The sequence below is a fragment of the Schistocerca cancellata genome, chromosome 7, assembly GCF_023864275.1.
Source record: "Schistocerca cancellata isolate TAMUIC-IGC-003103 chromosome 7, iqSchCanc2.1, whole genome shotgun sequence".
Lineage (NCBI taxonomy): Eukaryota > Metazoa > Arthropoda > Insecta > Orthoptera > Acrididae > Schistocerca > Schistocerca cancellata.
This window is the reverse complement of record NC_064632.1, coordinates 299,406,586-299,414,085: the sequence shown is the minus strand read 5'-3', so window position 1 is coordinate 299,414,085 and position 7,500 is coordinate 299,406,586. Positions and strand designations below refer to the sequence as shown.

Here is a 7,500-nt window from a genome sequence, read left to right as displayed (position 1 = left end):
CAGTCGGATTCCCCCAGTCCGTGCCAGTTCTGAGTTGATCGTTGAATGGCGGCCGAAGAGAATCCGCGCACCCGCGCGCCCCCGGAGGAGCACGCTAAGGCGGACGCGGCCTCGCAGCAAGGAAGATCCGTGGGAGGCCAAGGCACGGGACCGAGCTCGGATCCTGCGCGCAGGTTGAAGCACCGGGGCACGAACGCCGCGCAGGCGCGCGCATCCTGCACCGCCGGCCAGCACGAGGCCAACCAACGGCGAGAGCAGACCACGCCCGCGCTAAACGCCCGCACTTACCGGCACCCCTACGGCACTCACCTCGCCCAGGCCCGGCACGTTAGCGCTGACCCACTTCCCGACCAAGCCCGACACGCCCCGATCCTCAGAGCCAATCCTTATCCCGAAGTTACGGATCCAATTTGCCGACTTCCCTTACCTACATTATTCTATCGACTAGAGGCTCTTCACCTTGGAGACCTGCTGCGGATATGGGTACGAACCGGCGCGACACCTCCACGTGGCCCTCTCCCGGATTTTCAAGGTCCGAGGGGAAGATCGGGACACCGCCGCAACTGCGGTGCTCTTCGCGTTCCAAACCCTATCTCCCTGCTAGAGGATTCCAGGGAACTCGAACGCTCATGCAGAAAAGAAAACTCTTCCCCGATCTCCCGACGGCGTCTCCGGGTCCTTTTGGGTTACCCCGACGAGCATCTCTAAAAGAGGGGCCCGACTTGTATCGGTTCCGCTGCCGGGTTCCGGAATAGGAACCGGATTCCCTTTCGCCCAACGGGGGCCAGCACAAAGTGCATCATGCTATGACGGCCCCCATCAACATCGGATTTCTCCTAGGGCTTAGGATCGACTGACTCGTGTGCAACGGCTGTTCACACGAAACCCTTCTCCGCGTCAGCCCTCCAGGGCCTCGCTGGAGTATTTGCTACTACCACCAAGATCTGCACCGACGGCGGCTCCAGGCAGGCTCACGCCCAGACCCTTCTGCGCCCACCGCCGCGACCCTCCTACTCGTCAGGGCTTCGCGGCCGGCCGCAAGGACCGGCCATGACTGCCAGACTGACGGCCGAGTATAGGCACGACGCTTCAGCGCCATCCATTTTCAGGGCTAGTTGCTTCGGCAGGTGAGTTGTTACACACTCCTTAGCGGATTCCGACTTCCATGGCCACCGTCCTGCTGTCTTAAGCAACCAACGCCTTTCATGGTTTCCCATGAGCGTCGATTCGGGCGCCTTAACTCGGCGTTTGGTTCATCCCACAGCGCCAGTTCTGCTTACCAAAAGTGGCCCACTTGGCACTCCGATCCGAGTCGTTTGCTCGCGGCTTCAGCATATCAAGCAAGCCGGAGATCTCACCCATTTAAAGTTTGAGAATAGGTTGAGGTCGTTTCGGCCCCAAGGCCTCTAATCATTCGCTTTACCGGATGAGACTCGTACGAGCACCAGCTATCCTGAGGGAAACTTCGGAGGGAACCAGCTACTAGATGGTTCGATTAGTCTTTCGCCCCTATACCCAGCTCCGACGATCGATTTGCACGTCAGAATCGCTACGGACCTCCATCAGGGTTTCCCCTGACTTCGTCCTGGCCAGGCATAGTTCACCATCTTTCGGGTCCCAACGTGTACGCTCTAGGTGCGCCTCACCTCGCAATGAGGACGAGACGCCCCGGGAGTGCGGAGGCCGCCGCCCCGTGAAGGGCGGGGAAGCCCCATCCTCCCTCGGCCCGCGCAAGGCGAGACCTTCACTTTCATTACGCCTTTAGGTTTCGTACAGCCCAATGACTCGCGCACATGTTAGACTCCTTGGTCCGTGTTTCAAGACGGGTCGTGAAATTGTCCAAAGCTGAAGCGCCGCTGACGGGAGCGATTATTCCGCCCGAGAGCATCCCGAGCCAACAGCGGCGCGGGTCCGGGGCCGGGCCAGGTAGGTCCGTCATCCGGGAAGAACCGCGCGCGCTTGCCGGGAGCCCGAGCGCCCAAAGGGGCGAATCGACTCCTCCAGATATACCGCCGAGCAGCCAGCCAGGACACCGGGGCTCTGCCCAACAGACGCGAACCGAGGCCCGCGGAAGGACAGGCTGCGCACCCGGGCCGTAGGCCGGCACCCAGCGGGTCGCGACGTCCTACTAGGGGAGAAGTGCGGCCCACCGCACACCGGAACGGCCCCACCCCGCGGCGAGTGGAAAGGCAACCGGACACGACCCCGCCGCGGATTGCTCCGCGCGGGCGGCCGGCCCCATCTGCCGAGGGCGGGAGCCAGTGGCCGGATGGGCGTGAATCTCACCCGTTCGACCTTTCGGACTTCTCACGTTTACCCCAGAACGGTTTCACGTACTTTTGAACTCTCTCTTCAAAGTTCTTTTCAACTTTCCCTCACGGTACTTGTTCGCTATCGGTCTCGTGGTCATATTTAGTCTCAGATGGAGTTTACCACCCACTTGGAGCTGCACTCTCAAGCAACCCGACTCGAAGGAGAGGTCCCGCCGACGCTCGCACCGGCCGCTACGGGCCTGGCACCCTCTACGGGCCGTGGCCTCATTCAAGTTGGACTTGGGCTCGGCGCGAGGCGTCGGGGTAGTGGACCCTCCCAAACACCACATGCCACGACAGGCGGCAGCCTGCGGGGTTCGGTGCTGGACTCTTCCCTGTTCGCTCGCCGCTACTGGGGGAATCCTTGTTAGTTTCTTTTCCTCCGCTTAGTAATATGCTTAAATTCAGCGGGTAGTCTCGCCTGCTCTGAGGTCGTTGTACGAGGTGTCGCACGCCACACCGCCAGCCGGCTGTGCACGCTACCGAGAAAGTACCGGTATGCGAACCGCCAGGCGACGGGCGCGCATCGCACGTTTAAGGAAACGCGGCCGGCCCCACAGGCGGCCACGACACTCCCAGGTCTCCGAAGGCGGGACAAACGCCGCGCGCTTCAGTATACGTAGCCGACCCTCAGCCAGACGTGGCCCGGGAACGGAATCCATGGACCGCAATGTGCGTTCGAAACGTCGATGTTCATGTGTCCTGCAGTTCACATGTCGACGCGCAATTTGCTGCGTTCTTCATCGACCCACGAGCCGAGTGATCCACCGTCCTGGGTGATCTTTTTTGTTTAGTTTCCACTGTCTCTTTCAAAACAGTTGCATAGGCGGGACTGAGGCGTTTGACGGCCCCTGTTCCAGCGTTCTGTGTCCAACGGCCTCACGGCCGATGGGCGTCGTACGGCTCCACACCGGAGCGGACAGGCACTCGGGCGAAAGTCATTCAAAACCGGCGCCAGGCGCCAGGTGCCGCAGGCCAGCCGCTCCAGAGCTTCAGCGCTCGTACCACACAACATTTTTCAGTTAGTTTTGAGAGGCACGCGTGGTTCCGCACGCGGCGCACGGCTGCTGCCGTACAGGTAGCGTGTTGCGCGACACGACACGCACATCGAAAGACATGCAGTCTAGTCGGTAATGATCCTTCCGCAGGTTCACCTACGGAAACCTTGTTACGACTTTTACTTCCTCTAAATGATCAAGTTTGGTCATCTTTCCGGTAGCATCGGCAACGACAGAGTCGATGCCGCGTACCAGTCCGAAGACCTCACTAAATCATTCAATCGGTAGTAGCGACGGGCGGTGTGTACAAAGGGCAGGGACGTAATCAACGCGAGCTTATGACTCGCGCTTACTGGGAATTCCTCGTTCATGGGGAACAATTGCAAGCCCCAATCCCTAGCACGAAGGAGGTTCAGCGGGTTACCCCGACCTTTCGGCCTAGGAAGACACGCTGATTCCTTCAGTGTAGCGCGCGTGCGGCCCAGAACATCTAAGGGCATCACAGACCTGTTATTGCTCAATCTCGTGCGGCTAGAAGCCGCCTGTCCCTCTAAGAAGAAAAGTAATCGCTGACAGCACGAAGGATGTCACGCGACTAGTTAGCAGGCTAGAGTCTCGTTCGTTATCGGAATTAACCAGACAAATCGCTCCACCAACTAAGAACGGCCATGCACCACCACCCACCGAATCAAGAAAGAGCTATCAATCTGTCAATCCTTCCGGTGTCCGGGCCTGGTGAGGTTTCCCGTGTTGAGTCAAATTAAGCCGCAGGCTCCACTCCTGGTGGTGCCCTTCCGTCAATTCCTTTAAGTTTCAGCTTTGCAACCATACTTCCCCCGGAACCCAAAAGCTTTGGTTTCCCGGAGGCTGCCCGCCGAGTCATCGGAGGAACTGCGGCGGATCGCTGGCTGGCATCGTTTATGGTTAGAACTAGGGCGGTATCTGATCGCCTTCGAACCTCTAACTTTCGTTCTTGATTAATGAAAACATACTTGGCAAATGCTTTCGCTTCTGTTCGTCTTGCGACGATCCAAGAATTTCACCTCTAACGTCGCAATACGAATGCCCCCGCCTGTCCCTATTAATCATTACCTCGGGTTCCGAAAACCAACAAAATAGAACCGAGGTCCTATTCCATTATTCCATGCACACAGTATTCAGGCGGGCTTGCCTGCTTTAAGCACTCTAATTTGTTCAAAGTAAACGTGCCGGCCCACCCAGACACTCAATAAAGAGCACCTTGGTAGGATTTCAACGGGGTCCGCCTCGGGACGCACGAACACGCACGAGGCGGTCGCACGCCTTCGGCTCGCCCCACCGGCAGGACGTCCCACGATACATGCCAGTTAAACACCGACGGGCGGTGAACCAACAGCGTGGGACACAAATCCAACTACGAGCTTTTTAACCGCAACAACTTTAATATACGCTATTGGAGCTGGAATTACCGCGGCTGCTGGCACCAGACTTGCCCTCCAATAGATACTCGTTAAAGGATTTAAAGTGTACTCATTCCGATTACGGGGCCTCGGATGAGTCCCGTATCGTTATTTTTCGTCACTACCTCCCCGTGCCGGGAGTGGGTAATTTGCGCGCCTGCTGCCTTCCTTGGATGTGGTAGCCGTTTCTCAGGCTCCCTCTCCGGAATCGAACCCTGATTCCCCGTTACCCATTACAACCATGGTAGGCGCAGAACCTACCATCGACAGTTGATAAGGCAGACATTTGAAAGATGCGTCGCCGGTACGAGGACCGTGCGATCAGCCCAAAGTTATTCAGAGTCACCAAGGCAAACGGACCGGACGAGCCGACCGATTGGTTTTGAGCTAATAAAAGCGTCCCTTCCATCTCTGGTCGGGACTCTGTTTGCATGTATTAGCTCTAGAATTACCACAGTTATCCAAGTAACCTGGGTACGATCTAAGGAACCATAACTGATTTAATGAGCCATTCGCGGTTTCACCTTAATGCGGCTAGTACTGAGACATGCATGGCTTAATCTTTGAGACAAGCATATGACTACTGGCAGGATCAACCAGGGAGCTGCGTCAACTAGAGCTGAGCAGCCGGCCGCCCGGGAGTGTGTCCCAGGGGCCCGCGCGAACACGCAAGCGTCCGCTCAATTATTCTGCAAACAGGAGGAGGCTGAGCTCCCCTGCACAATACACCTCGAAACCCTCTCAGGTCCCGGCGGCGCGCAGCGCCGTCCTAAGTACTTGGTCGGGTTCGAGAGAGGCGCAATCGCCCGGAGTTAGGCGAGTAGACGCTTTAGGTGCGACCACCCGTGCTCCCAACTGAGCTTGCCGCTGCCGACAGAGGCCCGGGAGCGTGCTGTCGTGGCATTGCCGGCGGGAGACAACACGCGCCACCTACGGTGACCGGCAGCTCCAACGCCAGCGCCACAGAAGGGCAAAGGCCCCACGTGGGTGCCGAAGCGAACTCTCCCAGCACAGCGCACGTGCCAACACGTCTGCACAACTGCGATACAAACCACCAGCGAGAACCGCTGGGGCGACCGAGCAGCAGACGGCGTCGCGGCGCCGAGTGCCGGGCGGCGGCGCATCCTCAACGCACACAGTCCTCAGTCGGACCAGCACACTGCAGATGTCCACCGCGCTTCGCACCGGGCCCGCGAGGACCCACTTTGGCCGCCCGGCGCCGCGCGCAGGGTGCCCCGGCGCGCAGCTGCGCCGCCTGCCGCGTCCGTCGGCCGGCGCGCCTGCCACTGGGCGCCCCCACCAGCCGGCTGTAGCGCGTGCGCCCACGCACCGCGCGGCCAGCACGCCGGGCGGCCCCCCCTCACCGGCCGGGGACGGTCCCACCCAGCCACCGCCGCGTATCGCTTCACACACAGATTTGCCCTTACTGATTTACCTCCAGCAACAACAACCGCACCACAATGGGTTTACCAGTTGTTCATTTGCGTAACGTCACCAGCAAACGTAGACGTCCATCCCAGTTTGCAAATGCAACGATTATTGCATACCTGTCTGTTAGGTGCCACGACACACTACGTCTGCCCACATACACGCAACAAAATGTGCACGACTAGAGAACACGTGGGAGGTGGCCCCCTACGTATGCGATGTCCATTACGACACCGACTGTCAACCAGCATCTGTACCATGTCGCAGATGTGGAACGCGGTGCACCATGCTATCACACTGTGTGAGAAGAGACGACTACGTTTGAATACACGCGCCACTACATCAACAGACGGCTCATGCTGATCGCCATCCAGGGCGTCCGTTACTCCCACACGTCTCTATGGCGTACCACACTGCAATGTAGCTGTTATGGGGAGACGGCACGTGGCTGAGTGCACAACATTTGGACCGTATGGTTCGCTGTTGTTGGGCGCAGTCGTTGTACGGTCACACATGTGCCACAGCGTATCATTCAGTACATACGGACCTATGTGCAGTACAATGTGAGGGTTAAGCTTACGACATCAGCGGACAGTGGACACAGGCCGTACCACGACGTAGACTGAGCGCTTCGACATGCGAATGCCAGTGAACAGCTGCGAAGGGCATTGAACACGCAAGCACCTGAACGACCAGCGTGCGAAGGCAGGGGGAGGGGGGAGGGGGGGGGCGATGTACATCCTGCAGTCGTCCACATTACAGTGTACAGCGGGAGCATGTAAAAAGTAAGCAACACTTGCGAAGTGTTGAACATGAAACGATACACAAGAGGGTGGGCGGTGCGAGTAGCGAACTATATTCAGAGGGTTGTGGTTAGACAACACTAGATTAATGTAACGTGTCATATGCCAATTACAGAGCAGGTTAAGGCACAACGTGGGTTAGGTTAAGGCACAACGTGGGTTAGGTTAAGGCACAACGTGGGTTAGGTTAAGGCACAACGTGGGTTAGGTTAAGGCACAACGTGGGTTAGGTTAAGGCACAACGTGGGTTAGGTTAAGGCACAACGTGGGTTAGGTTAAGGCACAACGTGGGTTAGGTTAAGGCACAACGTGGGTTAGGTTAAGGCACAACGTGGGTTAGGTTAAGGCACAACGTGGGTTAGGTTAAGGCACAACTTGGGTTAGGTTAAGGCACAACTTGGGTTAGGTTAAGGCACAACTTGGGTTAGGTTAAGGCACAACTTGGGTTAGGTTAAGGCACAACTTGGGTTAGGTTAAGGCACAACTTGGGTTAGGTTAAGGCACAACTTGGGTTAGGTTA

The 7,500-nt window shown here is 57.9% G+C and overlaps 2 non-coding genes and 1 pseudogene across 2 annotated transcripts; all 3 read right to left on the bottom strand.

Moving 5' to 3' along the window:
* LOC126093716 (large subunit ribosomal RNA) overlaps positions 1–2,747 on the bottom strand; it is a 4,752-nt pseudogene extending 2,005 nt beyond the window's left edge.
* Positions 2,748–2,936: 189 nt separating this feature from the next.
* LOC126093288 (5.8S ribosomal RNA) lies at positions 2,937–3,091 on the bottom strand. The gene has a single exon (XR_007521478.1). It is a non-coding gene; the product is annotated as a 5.8S ribosomal RNA (ribosomal RNA).
* A 352-nt stretch (positions 3,092–3,443) lies between these two features.
* On the bottom strand, positions 3,444–5,352 carry LOC126093617 (small subunit ribosomal RNA). Its single transcript, XR_007521746.1, has one exon. It is a non-coding gene; the product is annotated as a small subunit ribosomal RNA (ribosomal RNA).
* Between the last annotated feature and the right edge of the window lie 2,148 nt (positions 5,353–7,500).